A 19,942-nucleotide genomic window follows, 5' to 3' on the forward strand; every position below is an offset into this window, starting at 1 on the left:
TGATTTTCTCTCGTAGATGGCCGTGGCGATCGTTTGGAGTAAAAATAATCGGTCGGCTCGCGGTGAAATCGAAAAAGAATCGGATCGTAAAAGCCATCGTTGGGAGCTAATTCGTTAGGTATTGGTATTTTCTGCATGAAACGAACGATGTTAGACACTCGAGCGAAGAGCAAACGAAGCGCGTGCATTCGAAGGCTGTGCGGAGGTGCCCCGTTCTTCTGCATTCACGCGCTCGTTTGATATTAAATTATGTTTCGCGCAAATAGATGGGAGCGGCGTTGGGGCTCGGGACGAGGGAGGAAGAGGAAGGGTAGCTGCGACTGCACATCGATGAGACACTCGCGCGGCGATAATTTTATAAAGTTTATTATAGAACAAAGCCTATATAGCTGCGAGGTACGACGCACACACACACACACACAGTGGACACATTATGCAGTCCAATATTGCTCGTTTATCGATATATAGTTATGGTTGATTGGCAAAATGTCAGTAATGCATGGCAGCTGCAGCGCGCGATCACGCAGCTGATTCTATTTTCAACTCTATATATGTACGCGTCGCAGCTCCTACATAGAATAGTTTCAGAAATTCGACTCCTCTCTCCCTGAACTCGAAATCGCACACAAGGCGCGCTTTCATTTATTACTCTATCGAGTGCGACGTTGTTTTTTTTTTTTTTTTTTTTTAGTAGAGTATANTTTTTTTTTTTTTTTTTGTATATCACACGAGAGCCGCAGCAATAACGCGTACATCGTTACACGGCGCAAGCACGCAAGTCGAGCAAATTTTAATTACGCCGATATTCATTAGCGAGCTAATGGTCGCGCGCTCGCACACGTGTGCCCGAGAGCCTCGATGTAGGCTAATATTTGGACAATCCGCACACGTTCGTCCGTTGATTTCTCTCGCGAGCGAACTCAAGGGAAAAAGCTTCACGGTCTTTTTACGATATTCATCCGCCTACGAGATTCGTTTTATATACGCGCGCGCGACTGCAAACTGCGAGAGAAAGAGAGAAAAAAGAGAGTCGACCAAAATAGGCAAACTGCGATCCAGCTCGCGCGCGACTCGCAAATATTAAATCTCATTTCGTTTATGCACGTATAAAGTAACGACTGCGAAACGCGCCCGCGCCTATATTAAATTGTGCGGGGCTTCTTTTTTTTCTCTTGCGGTCGCTCGACTTGCTGCGATGCTATATAAGACTCCTGCACGCGCGTATAAACGAAATGCCGGCGAACGAGGATAATAATCGCTTTGTGGTGTGTGTACGTGTATACGCCGTAGACGTTCTGCCCGTTAAGGAAAATTACACCTAGCCGCGAGCGCAGAGGCCTCTTCTCTCTCTCTCCCTCTTCTCGTGCTCTTGAAATCTATTTTGCTCCTCTCTTTTTCTACCTTCATTCCGATTCTCTCGGCTGGTGCACATATAAAATTGAATAAAGCGAAATGAGCAAAAATTCCTCGTTGGGACGTGCGTGACGTTTGCGGCTCCAGAAGGCGCATACAGGCGTAAAAGCTTCTATGCGTTGTAACTTTTTATTCCGAGTGTAACGACGACGTTTCATTAGATTAAAATATCGTTGTAATAATTAACGAGACGGATCGAAAGCACAATCTTGCTACGTTATCGATGCTCCACATTGTGTAAAGCTCGACTATTTATATTTATTAGCTGTTTCCAGGTGGTACGTCATGTAAATGGAATGATTCACACATCGATGATCATCGCTTTTATCGGGCAGATAAATCGAAAGACGGACTTATGGCTAAAGGGTGTCTGGATAATTCTTACGGCGATGAGTTAGCACAGGTGGTTTTGCTTATAAGCTGCGCGATGGAATGCACCGAAGGAGCTTCGAAAAATCAAAACATCCCACTCATGTCATGTTGCAGCAGAATTTCGCCGATATAATATATAGAGTAATGAGGCTCTTGGATCGTCATGAGGGGCTAAGTCGAGCCTAGAGAGGTTGACTGAGAATACGAGCCGTCACATAAAGTTGCGCGTAGATCGTGACGAATAATAACGACGGCAGCGACGACGACGACGACGACGACGATGATATAATAAAAGTGTGCGGCGAGCTGCACACGAGCTGTCGGGTAGCGTCGTGTAATATAACGTGGACTTTAATCAATAAGTGCGACACGATGAAAAGCAGCAGCCACCTTAGGCTGCTTTATTGCTTTGACTCTGTGTGTATGTGTGTGTCTATGTATACATAAATATATGTAGGAAGCTAGCTCGAGTGCGTCAGGCGCTCGCCAGTCTTGGTACATAATAAAGTATATAATAATACAGACCGAACGACACCTTGGCTAATGCCTAGGCGGAGAACAATAGCTCGCGCGAGAAATCGAATGCCGCTTCGAGTGCCGCATGGCATATATAAATAAAAAAGTTTTTGTGTGTGCGATCGTCGAGAAGCAACGAACAAGAGAAGTGCAGGCAAAGGTGGAGTAGCTGCGCGGTTCTCTGCCAACTTTTGGCCGTTCCCTCGTAGCGTTACGTAGGCTGCAAGTAGCTCGACCCACACTAATAGAAACGCGTATACGTATAGTGGATCGGCAAGGCTCGAGCGAAAGCTCCGAGATTATCCGACCTGCGGCTGCAGCTACCTACTACTACCTGCTAAATTTTGAATTTATCTCGGAGCGCATTTTAATACGGGCCAACCGCGAGCAATATCGTTGCGTGCGATCGCAACCAATAAGCCGATAGAGCTTATAGGGAGAGAGAGAGAGAAATGCGCGCGTATATCGTTGCTCCGCGTGCATCGGCAATTACAAGATAATGGCGCTACGAGTATGGCGCAAGCTCGGGTCCGCGCGAGTCGCCAGCTATTACTTAGACTCGACGAGTTATCGTCGCATGACCGATGGCCATCGATGCTCCGCACTTTTACCTCTCGGCTCTTTGCCTCGTTTCTAGCTCTGCTTATACGGCGCTCAGTGGGCCAAGATTAATGAGGGGATCGCGTGTCGTAATAAAAGCCGCACGAGCGCAGGCAGCGGAGCGGATCGGAGTCTCGTCGCGAGCTCGCCAAAGAAAAAGCTCGCCGAGCTTCTGTACCTACTTATGTAGCGGTCAATTTTTCTTTCCACCGTATATGTGCGCTTGTTTCGCTCGCTACCTATACAACACGAGGGCTACGCGAGATCTCGCGCACGCGACCACGAACACGAGTATATACGTATCGCCGGCCCGCGCGTGTACGAGACGATGCTCGGGGGTGTTCGGGAGGAGAAGTCGGCACGATCGCGAGATGGTAAAAGGCAGAAAGTCTGCAGCAGCAGCTGAGAGTCCAAACTCCGAGCGATTCCGAGCCACGGCCGTACATGCGCACTGCGTGCCAATGTGCTATATTTCCCCGAGTCTAAAGCAGCAGCTCTCTCGACTCGGACGAACGAGTCAACGAGTCACACTGCGGAATCGCGTGGGGACTGTGCAAAGTCGAGAGAGCTGCGCGCCTTGCCCGACACTGACACGGCCGCGTGGAAGCTTGCTGTGTATACCTACTCGTTGTAGCTCTGGCTCCAAGAGATCGCGAACCAAGCGAGAGAGAACAACAACGAGATTACTACTACTACTACTTCAATTTATAGGTAGCTAAAACTGCCTACTACTATATTTTATAGTTTAGCAGTCTAGTGAGCAGCTCGTGTGCACGCCTGCCACGTACAGCTAGCTATACATAGCTATATAATATAGCTATATATCGGAAGAAGGGCGCCAAGCTCGCCCTGCGAGAGCAAAAAAGATGAAGCGATAAAAAGCCAAGTGCAATAGTGGCGCGCAGCAGACTACCAACTGGCAGCAGCAGCAGCAGCAGCAGCAGCGCAGTTTGGTCGAGTCGAGTCGTGCGGCCTCGCGCGCAGGGGCTAGTCTAGTAGCGTATAGCACCGATTCTCTACCTATATAGCAGTACATAACACACTGCTGAGCTGACTGCTCCTCTCTATAGCTATATATTTATTGGCCGATAGCTATATGCTACAACAACGGCGTGCGCACGATAGCCAGAGAGAGAGAGAGCGGAGCAGTAAGCGCGACATACAACGGACGAGTAGTCGTCACATTGCTGCCGCTGCTGCTGCTGCTGCTGCTGCTGTGTTGCTATTGCTGCACTGCTGACTGCACATAGCGCACACGTTTATATACACGGTGCATATATATCAAGCGTTATAGTATACACACGATAGCCAACGCCAAGCGTCAGTGTAGTGGTGTACTCGCTGCTCCGTGTGCCGTGTGCCGTCTCGTGTGCCTCCACCAGAATACATAAGCAAAGACTCGAGAATCGCAGCAGTGTGCGCCAGCAGTATGCCACTTTATATCTATATATCTATATCTATATATACCACCGCACCTATCCTAAACTCACACACACGGACACGCTCTGATCTATACCTGCTTGCAAACTGTATCACACCGATAAGCCTGCATACGTACTAAAGTCAGCCATGCATGCACACTTCTACTTATCCTCCACGTCTCTCGCACGCCCAGACTTTTTTTTTCTTCGTATAAACACACGTTTATGCCTATCGTCGAGTACTACGTGCAGTTCTGCTTGACTCGAATTTTTCGCTGTAACACACCTTCTCCCGTGTACACACAGACATGCAACACACGCGTCTTGGCCAGTACACGAGTGCATGCATAGGTATATTAGGCGTAAGCTGCTGAGCACGCGTTGCGACTTGTGCACTTATTGTCCACTCGTACAAGCGCGAGTTGCGTCGCGTGTCTGTGTTTGTCATCGTTCGCCTGTGTGTGTGTGTGTGTGTGTGTGTGTGTGTGCTATACGTGTGCGAGCGTGTCGCGAAATATGCATGTGCATCGACGACGAGCCGCCGAGTGCTACGACTATTATAGGTGCCTGCACTACTGAGCCAGTGTCGTCGAGTCGTCTCGATCGCGACTCCGCGAGTGAGATACCTACACTTATTATTTACCCGCTGCTCGCCACATACATAATACACGCGTGTGTATACTTTTTTGCCGTGTCGTCTGTTCGAGCGTTGTCACGCGTCCCACCGTCGTTGCATGTAGCATTTTTCCGTGTGTCTTCGCCTTCGTCTATGTCGTGAGACCTGCTTCATCGTGTGTATGATCCGTGAGCCGACTTACGCGTTTGCGTACACCTGCCAATTCGCACCCTTCAGGCCGATCAGCGTGTAATCTACACGCGATAGGGGCCAATAAATCTCGGCCGCTTATCTCTAAAGAAAATACTCGACCGCGAGACGCCACCAATTTATTTACAAACAAACGCTTTCTTTCGCACGGCATACGTGACGTACGATTCCGAGTCTTTGGACTCGGACCGTAACTTTTTAACGCAAAGTTAATGTAGCTCTGTCAAACTTATTGAGACTCGCAAACACTCACAGAAAGATATACAAGCGCGTCTTTTAAGATGTCATCGAGGCATTATTGTATGCAAGCTAACGAGCATCCGCAGTCGTATCGTAGTGCCAAGACTAGACGCGCGAGGTGGTGAATTTTTTCAATTGCGTTCCGAAAGTCCGAGAGTCCGCGGCAAAACAGTATTAATTGTAAGATAAACACAGGCAGGTCGCTCGCGCCTCGTGCTCGCTGCCACAACAACTCCACTTTATATGCACGCGACTACCTCCCTCGTATATTCTATCCTGTATGCAATCCTATCCTCTCGCCCTATCCAATCCAGCCGCGCGCACAGCCAACTGCACAAATATATGCATACATCTATTTTCTATTTATCTATGCGCGTGATGTACTACCTACAGCAGAGAGTGCTGTATACGCTTATACATTCATAATTATCTAATATTAATTATACATGAGTTTACCACGCGTACGTGTGTATTTATGAGCTTTTTCGAGAAAAAATAAACTTTGCTTCAAAATTCAAGTACACGAGTACGGAGTAAACATGCCATTTTTACGCACGCCGTCTAGTTTTTCTTTTTCACGCTATGAATAGAAAACATGGACTTTAATTATTTGAAGAAAACATCTAAAATATTACTTTCTGCAAAAATTTTCCTGTGAAGAAAACTAGACTTGGAGTTTTTTAGAGTTAACATTTTATAAATTACCAGCTATCAAAATAGACATTTTCTTCTGCGTTAAAAAATACGGCGATTTATTCCATATGCATTCGTGTATATTTACTTACATGATATCCTCTTAAACGTCATATTTGTCTTTATATGTTTAGATGTTTACGTAACACATGGATACGCACACTTTAAAGGGTCGAAGGAGCTTGAGTTGGAAATTGTAAACCACGACGAGCTGGGAGCAACTCGAAAGTGCCACAACAACAGATTCAATAAACTTCTTCTATCCGCTGGCAACAATACAAGCAAAAAAATAACAACAATAGCGAGTCAAGAGCCGAGAGGACGAAGAAGGAAAAATATCGCAATATATAAACAACAATAACAAACGACGACATATAGCAGAAGCAGTGCGTCGTACAGTGCTCTCATATGTGTACGTGCGTGTGTGTCTGTGCTTATTTTCGCGACTGTGTGTAGGTATCACGAAGCCAATAAGTACCGATATACCGAAAACATAGCCGCTCCAGCGCCGACGTCCGTGCTGCTGCTACGTTCTATAGTGTATAGCGTATAATTGTTGTGCTGTGTGCTGTAGATAAAAAAATTGGCTCTCGCGTCCGCTGCTGCTGCTGCTGCTCGTGGCCAACGACGAGCTTTTTTCTCTGCGTCCGAGCATCGCGAGCCAAGCGAAAGAAAAAGACACACGAGAGAGAAAGAGTGAGAGGTTATAGTGCGCGCAACTCAATTCATACGTCCGTCCACGAATATATCAATCTTTGCTTCTCTCGTCGTCGTGCGAATTATACTCTCTCGCAGAGCAAACGGAGACACACAGAGACACAAACGCGTCGTGTACACATTCTGACACACAGGCATTGTACGTAATAGCCACACGTACGACTCAGTTTTTGCTCTCTATACCGAACAGTATATAGGCGGTTGGCCGCGCGCGCTCACTGCTCTCGTCCGTAACTCCGAGTTTCCTAGCCGCAACAGAGAGATCATCGTCGTCGTTGTCAGTGCTGTGTGTTTTTTGTGTGTATATAGATATATCTAAACATAAATAAGTGTTTGGTGCTCGCCACAAGACGGCAACGCTGCTGCTGCTGCTGCCGAGTGCTACTATTACTCTCGATTCGCACGATCAATTAGAGGACGAAATCCAACTTTGCACCCAGCGCTGCAGGTCGGGACACGCGACATCGCCGATCAACTCGTACGAGGCTCAGGTATTTATTCAGCAGTAAGATTGTCACGAGGCCCTTACGGAGACCAGCGACCCCTTGCCGATTCCTCGCGTGCGCTCGCGCCTGCCAATCTCGCCAAAGCCGCGCTTTTCACCGCGTGCTCTCTCTCGTAAACAACATCGTGCTCGCTCGTCCATGCGGTCGTTGCGCGATTTTTCCCGAAACTCGCTCGTCGACGGCGCCGACGACGACGGAACGCAACGCGGCGCCGCGTCCTTGCCAACGGAGGCCTACGTTTTCCTTGACCCAGTCTTCCTCTCGTCCGCCTGCACACATATGCACACTCGCGCGTACACACTCGAGTCCTCGACGTCCTGTGTACTCGCCGCTGCAATCGCCACTCGCTGCTGCTCTCTCGCTCGACTTCGCGCCCTAGTTCTCCGCTATTTTTCACCCCTTCCTTCGCTTCTTCGCTTTTTTTACCAACGAGACTCTTCGCCGTCGTGGTCGCTGCACACACAAACTCGCTCACACACACACACACACTCAGCTGCTTCTAGGAGAGAGAGAGAGAAAAATGCATACGTTGATGATTTTCTGTTTACAAAGAGTAGCAGGCCAGGCGCGTGCTTATCTGTCTGTGCGAATCGCCGCCCGCGTATCTCGAATTTTTTGGCATTAGCGTTTGTTACTACTCTCCTCTACGCGTCAGATGAAAGTAGATGGCGAGAAACTTGTATATATGTGATGGATAAAAAGACGGTGGCGCAAGCCGACTCGTGACTGTGCGGAAGAAGCTCGGGAGCGTGGGTTTATTTCGCCTATACTTCACGGCGGCTCTATATTTCGCGTCAGCTGTTTTTGCTACTTCCTCCTACTACTACTATACTCTCCAAAGTTGCTCGAAAAATTCGCCCAAGACACATTTGTTGTCTTTATGTCGCGGCTAAGGCGGCGTCGACGTTTTTGCCGTTACCGCGCGCTCTCTCGCAAGCACGTGTTTTTCGACTTATACCCAACTACGAGATACGCGATATTATAGATTTTCTAGTAAAAATCGTATACGCTCGGGATGAAATTCGCATGATTGATTAACGGATAGCCATTCAACGCTGTAAATATGTAAAACGAGTAACGTATAATAAAAAAACGAGCGACAGTTTGATCTCAGGCTAAAAACAATGCCGCTTAACTGGCCGCACGACTCGCCAAAACGACCGCCCCCCGTATCATATATACAGCACGGCTGTCTCGCTCTTTTTATACGCGCGCGTTATATACGATATATAATATACGCACTTGGCTTTCTCTCGGGCTATTATTTCGACTGTCAATATTTGTGTTGCCGATAAGCTCGGGCGCGATTTGTTTTTGCGGCGCGCTTCCGCACTCCTCTTCTCCCCGCGCTCCTTCCTCTACTCCGCACGAGGACTATAATCTTTTATCGCCTTATCGTGGGCGGATAGCTCGCTCGTTCTCCGCTTCGTAATTAACTACAATAATTATATTCGAGTACGAGCGACGACGAACGCGTCGTTGGCGGCATCCGATGCTCCGAACTACAGCTCCGGCTTGACCATTTGTCGCCTTTTTTTTTTCATCTTTGACTATTTTTAAACGACGCAGCTTGCATAGCTACGAGTCGGTGTATCGCTTTACCATCTAGTACAGAACACATAAGCATAGGCGCGCGTCATGGAATTTTGATTGAAACTCAAAGCGATGCGTTTGTACGGTAGGAGGATATTTTTTTCCGACCCCGATGCGGATCCGCGCGCATCATTTGAATACCCGCGAGCTTTTCGCGCACAATCACCCGCTCGCTCAACTTTTCCCTTTGTACACATCGGAAGCTCCGAGAATTTGCATCGAAAGCTTCTTACAGCTACTGCTTATTAATGTAGAAAGACGACAAGTTTATACGAAAGGGAATATTTTGTGTTTAGCTCGTATAGCGCTTTGCGCAGAAGCAAGCGCGCAGCGTAACACATGCACGAATGCGAACACGACCCGCCGAACCCCCGTGAACTGCTCTCGGCACAATGCTCCGTTTCATCGGAAACACGACGATCGGCGCGCGTTTCCACGAACGGTTTCGGCTTAATCAGTCATTATGGGCGCGTGTTAAGCTCGACGCTGTATAAGCATTGGCGTTTCACACGACGTTCGCTTGCTTTTGTTTCATTTGCACGCACCGAGCGCAAACTATACGGTCTCTCGCGGTTCTATGTAGCATATAAATGTATATACAGAAAAACGACAATAAAAGAAGCAAGTCACGGGGACTCGTGCGTCCATTAAATAGTATACGTTATAACAGCAGCGTCGGAATAGCATAACATGGAAGGCTACTTACTGCCATTGCTTGGCACGTAATATATCGCATGTGCGCACGCGTAGCCATATATATACACTCGCGTGAGCGAATATTCCGTTGATGTCAGCTCTCAAAGTTCGGGGCGCGACGACGTACTGAGTCAACGAGCTCGCCCCGTCAGGTAAAAAAAAAGGAGAAACAACGGAGCTAGGGTAAAAAACGCGGTCGAGTTTGAGCGCACAGTGCAAAAATCCGTACTTTCACACACACACACACATACAGAATGTAGCCGTAAAATTCGAGCTCGAGACTAATCTACGAGCTTTCCGCTTCAAGTTTCGCTTCGCACGAGCTCCAATCGATTGTGCCGCGCGCGCGCTAATTAACAAGTAACTCCATTTCTGCCGTATGCTCGTACTCGGAGTACTGCTCGCGAACGGCTCCACGAACTCCCTCCGAAAATGTTGGCCGGCCCTTAGCCAATATGAACGCGAATTTCCATTCGACCGACCATGTACCGCGAGCAACGAAGAGCCGATAAGACGGCGACGCGATGGCACGCGAGCGCTTATCCTTCAAATTTCCTCCTCATCCTTTTTACTTTTTGTCACCAATTGGAACATATGTTTGCGTGTGCTTGAGTTGAAAATGAAAAAACACGAACGACTGCAGAAAAAGCTATCGACCAAAGTGCTTGTTAAGCGTCCGACCGGGCTTTCGATTAAATTACGAGTTAAATCGTACGAGAGCTGGCCTTTCGGGGCAATCCTAACAGGCTTTACCAATGCCGAGGATCAAGCTGGGGCGTTCGGCATCGATACTTTTTCGCTGCCCGTCGTAACATGTAAAACAAATTTGTGAAACGAGCTTGCCGGATCCTTGACTGCCCATGCTTTTTCGCTCAAAATTGATACCCCATGCTCTCGAATTATAGGCCAGCTTTGAAAATACGGAACTGCTGTATGATTGACCAGTAAAATCATCGGCCGGGTTTATATTCAGCAACAAAGCGTTAAATAACTCGTACCGATCCGAGCTTATATATATGGCCGATTCTCTGTGAAATCGAATGGCCAAAAAAATTTTTTTTCTGCAAATATGAAAAACTCGCTGTTCCCGATGTCAGAAATGTCCCCAAATTTTATTAGAATTTTTGGGACCATCTATCACTCTTTTTCAGGGGCCTGAAGTTGGCCATTTAAGGGTTTTTTTGAAATTCATGAAAAATCACAAATATTAAAATAATTCCTGGATTAAAGTAGAATGATTCAAAAGTAAAAGTGCCCAGCAACTTTTTTGTTGGAAATTGTCCAAATTTTCAGAAAAAAAATATGCCAAAGTGATTGGAACAATCTAGGTAAATGTAAAGCAAAAAAACTGCAAAAAAAACATAAAACAAGAAATCTACTCGAGTTCGAACCGGACTTTCATTTCCTAAACTATGTAAAAAGCTTCCCAAAGATGTCAACTAATGCCTGATAAAGTTTTGTAATGGGCCTTAAAGTTTAACTCAATGTAGACAACAATGTGTGGTGAAAAACGTGCAAAAAAGGTCAAAAATGGGCCTAAAATGCCTAAAATCACCAAAAACAGCCATTTTCAGTCCTTTTTTGCACGTTTTTCGCCATACATTATTGTCTACATTGAGTTAAACTTTAAGACCCATTACAAAACTTTATCAGGCATTAGTTGACATCTTAGGGAAGCTTTTTACATAGTTTAGGAAATGAAAGTCCGGTTCGAACTCGAGTAGATTTCTTGTTTTATGTTTTTTTTGCAGTTTTTTTGCTTTACATTTACCTAGATTGTTCCAATCACTTTGGCATATTTTTTTTCTGAAAATTTGGACAATTTCCAACAAAAAAGTTGCTGGGCACTTTTACTTTTGAATCATTCTACTTTAATCCAGGAATTATTTTAATATTTGTGATTTTTCATGAATTTCAAAAAAACCCTAAAATGGCCCCTGAAAAAGAGTGATAGATGGTCCCAAAAATTCTAATAAAATTTGGGGACATTTCTGACATCGGGAACAGCAAGTTTTTCATATTTGCAGAAAAAAAAATTTTTTGGCCATTCGATTTCACAGAGAATCGGCCATATGCACACCGTAGCTGTACCAGCCGAGATGTTTGTAAATAGTTGGTTCAGCTTCTCGATCTGTCAACAGGTTCGCGCATTGTTTACGTAGAATAACGATCTTCAACGAGGTTTAAAAAGCTTTTGAATGGAGCATATACGTGCTAAATGTGCGTCATTCGCGACTTTTGGTGAAAGAAATATAACGTTGCAAATAACTGATTCTATATACGTTATCCCGTTTATGAAGAATTTTTTTCCCGGCCTTTTGTACTTTGTGCATCTGTGACTCAATATATATTCATCCCTATATTGTTTGAAATACAGGGTACACGCGAAACAGCGAGAATTCGCGAAGCAATTTTTCCGTTGAAAATTGAGGCGCACAAATCCGAGTTAATAACGACGAAGGTACAAATGCGAATACCGTGATTGATCGTCGCGAATCGTAGATTGTTTTCAAATCAAAGGTACTAGACACGTGAAAGTTGAGAGTTGAATCAGACACAGCCGCGCGCTGGATTGTACACGAATTCAATATGTAAATACCGATGAAGCTCGAAAAACTGGCTCGCGTACATGGCGAAAAAACATTTTTTTTTCTCTCGGGGATAGTTTCGGCCCGTGCTTGCAGTTGTATTATTGCCACATCCGCGCGAGTACGATTTTATTCCGAAAAAATTAATCGAAAGCTCGGAAAGACAATGACAAGTACTTTGAATGAGCTTGAGAGACTGAAAGCAAATATGAAGGAATGAATGTGCAAAGTAATGCTTGCTGTGTTAGTGTGTATGAGAGAGTTAGCGAATCTTGGCCAAGAACAAAAATCATCGCCAAGCAGCATCCAAGAAGCGAAAGCAGGTCGGAAGCGACGGCGAGGTCGGGGCGGAACGACTGCTGCTGCTGCTGCTGCTGCTGCAGAAGCAGATAAAAACAATGTTCTCTCCCGCAGTAATGTTTTATATTTCGAACATATACGCGCCGAGAGAGAAGATGTACATGTACAAGCAGAAGAGAGAAGAATATTTTGTTGAACCAGTACATCACGTCGTTGCTAGTATACGTGAAAAAAAGAAGAAAAAACGAGTGAGAAGAAGAAAAAAAATAAACAGACTAGAAAAACATGGTGCATAAAAGCATAAAAGTATATTAAATGCTGTATCCGCGCGTATGTGGGATGTAGCCATGTAACATAACAGACGGAAGTTCGTGTAGTGTGTGTGTTGCTGTTCGCGTCCAGTTATGCAAGACAAGAGAGGAACTGTTTATATGACGTCCAAGAGAGAAACGATACCATCGACGCACGTTACATTGCCGACTCCGCAATTATCCGTCTGCCATTGGGTAAGTTCCGACAGTTTTTTTTTATCAACTTCATTTGGCTATTTGCCTTACAACTTATAGAAACATATGTCTCGGTGTACACCTTTTTGCCTATCATTATGCAAAAGAAGCCCCTAGAGCTAATGTTATTAACTTGGTCAATTTGACCCTCCGCGCGTATAGTAGACTGGCTAATTGATTTTTCGGCTTATGAAAGATAAAAGATCAGCGAGTTTTATGTAAGCTCGCAACATTATAGCAAACGCACGCGTGTATAGCTATACTTTTTCGCATCAACGTGCGTGACTTTGCACAAGAGGGGTCGAAACTCTATTTTACCTCCGTTAGTTTACTCGGCCGTACATATATATTTATACGTATAATATGGATCGAAACACGCGTGTGTGTTTGTGTCGCCTATGCCACCCAGATAAAGGTATATTGTGTTTTTTCCATCGTTTATGTCGCTTTGTTGGAATTCCAGACTCAAGGGTACATGAGACACACATTTATTATTATTATATATATGGGCATTTGTGTGTAACATTATTATCTAAAAAGATTGCATCAAAGGAAAGAAAAAAAAGAGAGGCGTACGAGCCTGCGCACAATGTGTGTTGTCGACGAAAGCTCTATACTTGCGAGCTTTTCTTTTTTCCCCCCTTTTTTTTTCGTCTCAACGCGCGTATACATATTTTTCCTCGTCGCGCGCCTTATATATACCAACTGCTTTTTCCAATGGTTTAGTATAACGACGTTCTATGCTCAGGAAAACGCATTGCCGAATGACCTCAAAGTCCGACGCAGTTACTTTGACAGCGTACACATGCGAAGCGCGTCTTGCGCGTATATATTGCGCACGTGTGTGGGCGTGTTGGCGAACTTTTGCGAAGGAAAGTCAGAAGTTGGTAAAAGGGTTTAATGCTCGAGGGGCTAAACGTGGGCTACTGAATATTTCAGGAACTTTTGAAACATAGCCATAAACAGCGATTATACGTCGAAGAAATTGTTTCTGCATAATTGAACGATCAAATTAGAAGGCCGATTAAAGATAACGCCGTCCAAAATTCCATCCCAGGATAGTTCGCGTGCATATGTCTGGATACGTATTTGCAATTTTTCCCTTAATATTGGCGTGCAGATCGTACATCGACATTAGGTCCCGAAAAGTGTATTTATGTGTTTACGCGTTGCTACAGACTAAACAGTTTAAAAAAATAAATGATTACGCTTGAAAGTTATGTTCTCTATTTGATTGATTTATTCTTTATTTATTTGAAAATGACGATCGTTCGAATGCACGTATCGAATGCGTATTTTACTGCTCACATAAAATCCATTTTCACGCGTTAATTCTATTTTTACAGTTTTGACGTGAATAAATTAGTGCGTGAAATAGTATTAGCGTGTTATTGTAAGTCGCTGTCAAATTAATGAGCTATTGACAAATTTTCTGCGGAATGTAGCGTGTTAAAATAAGTGATTTTTAAAAGTCAAAAAGACGGAACGAAGAGATTATTTAAATTGTCACTCACGGAAGAGTAGGCCACATACAGAATTTGAAACAAACGAAAAATGTCCATGCTTTTCCGCCGTATACGCCAGACCAGCAGCGTCGACAGTTTAATTTCGTCCTGTATTTTTTTTCATCTGTCACGATATAGGCAAGCTCTGAATCAAAATAAATTGAATAAAATATACAAGAGGCTATCAGGTTTTAGAGAATAGAGAGTAAAGCGAGGCAGAGACGGCAACGAATCCCTTTGATGATACTCCATACCCAAAAATATCCGCAAAGCGAATTTTCCGAATTCAATTTCAATTCGCAAGCGCGCGAGGACTCGATACTTTTGTCATCCATATGGCCAGTCTTTAAATTAAAGAATCACATTCATAAATTAAACGCTGCGTAGGATAGGTATACCTGATGCATACACACACAAGCTCACACGTCCAAGTTACGCGTAGCGCATTGTTATTCCGAGAAGCATACCACGAATCACGATTGTCTTAGCCGAGCTTCCGGAACGCTAGCTGGCAGAGAGAAGCGTGCATAGAAGCGTGGAAAAAAAAGAAAAGAAGCCTAGCTGCAGAGGAGCACAGGGAGAGAAAGAAAGGCTTAATCATCCGCTGTGTACGACGATGATGACTGAGAATAGAAGGGACCATCTATACATAACATTGCGGAGCTTTTCATTCCTACTCCTTTGACTCTTTTTTACTCTTCGTTTCTGCAGTTTCTCTCTCTCTCTCTCTTTCACTCCGTCTACCTCGCTCTGTCCCTCTCACTCTGTTGCGAATGTGCAGCTAAAGGAAAATTCGTTCTCATTTCTATCTTGCCACTGTAAAGCATCGCTCGGCAAAATGCATTCAGCCTTTGGATGATTAATCGCTTATTTCGATGCGGATATTGCCAGTTTTCTTCAACTTCCGCTCACAGAAGACTGCAGGGAAAAATTATCCACTCTTGCTCTTTTTAAGTTTGTAAAAAATTTCAACTCGGTGGGTTCGATTGAATATGAACGCTTTTATTTGTAACATTTTCTATTTACCATTTAGCAGAAAATATGCCGCAAATATCTTTGAACTCTAATGTTAGTGCAGGGCTTTACAAAAATAATTTATGATTCAGAGGGAGCTTTGCCGTACAATTCTAACCAATATTTTCGACCAACCTTCATCCTGGAAGTCTTGAAAAGGTTGTTATATCTTACACTCGATTGAAAGGAAATTTCAATGAAGCGTTAGGACATTTTATTGCTGACTAAAACGCAAAAAAAATCAGAAATGGAATTTTTTTAATGCTTATGGGCATATCTTGAGACTGTCAGAGTAAAGAAATATTTTAAACAAAATATGCATAACTTACGTAGAAGTAGCTTTTGTTACGAAGATTTCAAGATTTCAAAGATTGAGATTGATAAAAAATTATGGTCATAAAAATGTAAAATCACAAACCAAAATATGCAGTATTGTTCTATATTGTTGGATTTATTTAGTATCATTTTCAATTAATTGTAAAAATAAGTATGTTTCATTAAAACAGGCTAGATTTTCAGAATACACAAAAGCCAAATGTTATATTTCTCGCATAGATAAATCATTTGATACAATTTAATGATTTTGCTCTAGTAGCGCGTCAGCGAAAATGCGCCGCAACGTACTTGTGGTTATATCAACTTATAACTTTTATCAAGAGTGACGCGAGTAGAGCAGTTTTCATCGTGACACTGCAGGCGCTCTCGTTAGGAGCTTTTGGCACTATTGTTGCATTATAACGAACACGAGTGGAAAAGGGAAAAATGCCTCGTGATTGTATGCGCTAACGGAGCACGCGTAGATATTATTGCGTGCCAACGATCGAGTAGCAGCAGCGGCTCGAGTTCCAAAAATATTACCCCGCACGAGAACATTAATAATTACAATACAAAATGTTTTCAAACTCATAATGGTACGCGATACAAGAGTAACACACACGTGATGAGGTCAGAACTCGGCTCGAGCTCGAGCGAATAAAGAGCCGCCAAATTTGTGCTACGCGCGAGCGAGTAGTGCAATTTCTGTCGTGGTGGAAGTTTTGCACAGTCGGCTACACGTTTAGTTGAAATAAATTGTTTGCTACGTTGACGTACTCGATAATTATTTGGACGTATTCTGCCGCGTATGCGTATGTATATATGTGAATTGCTCGTGCGCACCCGCGAGAGAGATCTCATTAAGCGTTATTTGTTTGCCTCGAGAACATAAATTTTGATTTTATCAAGTCTGACCCGTGCTAGAGAGAGACAGAGACAGAGAGAAAGAGAGAAGAGCCGGGTAATTTAGCCTAAAACAGCAAATTCGTATGTACGCGTGCAGTGGCTAAAAATAATAAATGATCACATTCTCAAATGCTAGGCACACGCTCTCGTACACAGAGATAGCGCGCGTCTAAAATTGAAATGTAACTTTGTATTATTGCCATGAATTCGGGCTCGCTCGCGCGCGGACGCTTAAATTTAGATGAACTCTGAGTATTTCTGGGTTTGCGACCGGCTCTTAAGCGATAGACGATGTTATCAATTGGGAGAGCCGAGCTTTCGCGCGCGCATTGTGCACGCCGGCATAATTTGACGTCTATGCGCGGCAAAAGTCAAGAGCAGCACAAGTCCTGTGTCGTGTACCTTGCAGTACGATGCTCCCTCTCTCTTTCTTCCATTATCTTCCTATCGTTTGAACTTGTCAGAAATGTCTAGTAAGCGCGACAGTATTTCAATAACGAGTGGGTGTAAGTCGATAACCCTGATAATAATTGCATCAGTTCTTACTGAATACACAAGTTTCTTCTAGTAAACGACATGATCGATCAAGATTCCCTCCATGTTATCCCTGGTAGAGCGTTATATATATGCACCGCGACATTATCGAACTCGAGCTTTCAACGAATAAATATTTTCGAACGCTAATTGATCGCGTTTTCAAAAATTGATCGGGTTTTTCTCGTCTTTTAAGTAATTTTCATTCATTGATGTAGGCATATTTATCGACTCAATTTTCAACTACTTAAACCGAGCTGTTTCATAATTGTAACCTAATTATTGATCCCGATAGAGTAGGGAATTTTCATTCTCTCAACTGCTTGGTCATATTATTATGTGCCGAGTATATAGACATTAAATCAATTCAGCCTGAGGATAATCGACCTGCCGAACGACTTGATAATATTAAATATACTTTTCAACGTAATTTTGGATATTAGACCATAAAGCGAGCGAATAATTATAAAGAGCCTATGTGATCGATGCTCTGCAATTATTTATGTAGTCTGCTTGGGCGTAAATCAATGATCAGTTCAATTTCGACTTTATAATACGCTTTGGTTTTAATGTGTGCAGTCGTAGCAAATGGATGTCATGCATGCCAAAGTAACATTTGTTAATTCCTACTGTTAAAGTGTGTGTGCGCGATTTCTCGTGTGCAAACTAATTAAAATAGATTTGTAAGTGTATATCTTGTAAAAGAATCTTCGCTTCTTTCCGCGGCTACTCTAGTTTTGCGCGCAAGCTCATAAATATCACAAAACTCATACGTCGTTCGCATTGATCGATTTTGAAGTTTATCGCGAAAGAATTGTTATGATTTAATACGTTGTCATGATACATCGTGTGCAATCAAAGTACAGGTAATTGAAAATCGAAACACGACATTGATTATATAATATGATTCGAAGCGAGGCTTATGTGTTATACTCTTCTTCCGATGGTCAATCGCGTTAAAAGGAAATTCAATTGGCTGCCGACTCTAAATGCAGTGTTTTGCAGTGTTGCATGTGTTTGGTCGCACACGTTTCAGCGTAGGTATAGGAGCAGCAGCGGTGCTATATACGTAAGCTCGTTAGATTCAAGCGAGGGATTTACGAATTTGCATGAAAATATTTTAACAAATGCTCCGCACTCCATAGGTATAATACAAACACGAAGACGTGATCGGAATACAGATTATTCGTGTGCGCAGCTCGAGTGCCAATATTGACCGACGTGCTTCGTTTGTTTAGCCTTACAACGTGCATACAGCACACACATGAATTATCGTTGATAATAAACCGATAGATTTGAGGTGGAATTTATCGCCGTAGTTGCGCGCTGGGAATTGCGTGCCACCGAGTCAAAGCTCGGACCGTAGGTTACACAGCATCGTGCGTACAGTATATAATAATAATATCCGAAAGACCAGCAGCAGCTGCTGCTCGATGAAAATGTATCACCGGCGCGCGTGTACGTAGCCTCGTGACCTGGCCAATCGAGAGAGCTAGCCCGCGTTTATACACGCGGCGGTGTGACGGCTCGCCGCAACAACGCCAGGCGCAATAGCCTATCAATTTTCTTTGTTTTAGATTTATCGAAATCAAGCGCAGAAGAGCTAGCGTATAATATAATGAGAGAGAGTGTATCAGGCTAGAGCGTTTGGGTATGTGCAAGTCAGCTGCAAGCTTTATACAGTGTGTGTGTGTGCGAGCGTGTTATGGGCAGTCTAGACAAGCACGAGACATTGCACGAAACAAGCTCGTGGTCGTGTATAAATCTTTTCCGAACGTTATACACCTGCGTCAGTAGCAACACAATCTGCTCGAAAAATCTATTTTTACAGGGCGCGCGCTCGAAAATCTATCGAGTCTTTCTCTGTCGCAAAATAAATCTGTGCTAGTGTATACCCACGCGCGTGTAAATGACAAATTCCAATGTGCATTGTTGCACAATACAACATGTGCACGCACGCGCGTATTGTTCTAAATTCGGTTATTTGATACTTTGAGAGCACCTGAAGCTGAAGCGAGCGAAATTCAATTAAGCATAAAGGCCAATATGATGCGCGCGTATGTGTGAGCATGGCTACGTTAGCCACTCACAGGCACACAAACACGTGCGTATGATGATGCATTATACGCGCTATATATTAGTTAGAGTATTCTTCGATGTGCTTTGATCTTGCTATCCCTGCTCTAACGAATAGTCGTCGTCGTCGTTATGGCCCGTAAGCTCGGAACAGCACGACGATTGATTCTGAGCAGATATTCTCTCTGTCTAGCTCTCATTCTTCCCAACAACTCTGACTATACTTTATTATACCCTCTGCCAGCTCGTCGCGTCTACTGGTCTTACGTGTAGTTATGTGTGTTTGCTTTGAGCGAGCAACAAGTTATACGAATCGGCCTCCCCAAGCATATAGTTAGACAGTCCGAATGTTTTGCTAAGAAGCTTAGAGCCCGTCATGCATATATAGCAAAGCGCTTTATAAGCGAAGAGAAAGAATCACGCGACAGGCCGTACGACTCTGCATTGCTACGTACACGTGCTCTCTCTGCTCTACGTTGCAGTAGAGGTAGTACCGGTGCAAAATGCATTTCCATGTTTTCCATCTATGCAAAATAAAAAGCTCGCAGCTGTATTGAAGCAAAATCAAGCACGTGGGCCAGATTTTCAGCGTCTTTCGCTTGTAA

The 19,942-nt window shown here is 44.1% G+C and overlaps 2 protein-coding genes across 3 annotated transcripts in view; both read left to right on the forward strand.

Annotated features, from left to right (window-relative positions):
- Window positions 1-7,213: 7,213 nt before the first annotated feature.
- Window positions 7,214-19,942, forward strand: part of LOC106655172 (neuronal calcium sensor 2) — a 71,303-nt gene continuing 58,574 nt past the window's right edge. For both annotated transcript variants that reach the window (XM_023461413.1, XM_023461414.1), the window contains exons 1-2: window positions 7,214-7,289; window positions 12,596-12,987. The gene's annotated coding sequence lies outside the window, so the exon portion shown is untranslated. The remainder of the gene's footprint in view (window positions 7,290-12,595; window positions 12,988-19,942) is intronic.
- Window positions 7,234-19,942, forward strand: part of LOC106655171 (neurocalcin homolog) — an 85,263-nt gene continuing 72,554 nt past the window's right edge. Inside the window, exon 1 of the mRNA XM_014375397.2 lies at window positions 7,234-7,289. The gene's annotated coding sequence lies outside the window, so the exon portion shown is untranslated. The remainder of the gene's footprint in view (window positions 7,290-19,942) is intronic.

Source organism: Trichogramma pretiosum, unplaced genomic scaffold, assembly GCF_000599845.2.
Source record: "Trichogramma pretiosum strain Unisexual culture from Peru unplaced genomic scaffold, Tpre_2.0 scaffold2, whole genome shotgun sequence".
Classification (NCBI taxonomy): Eukaryota; Metazoa; Arthropoda; class Insecta; order Hymenoptera; family Trichogrammatidae; genus Trichogramma; species Trichogramma pretiosum.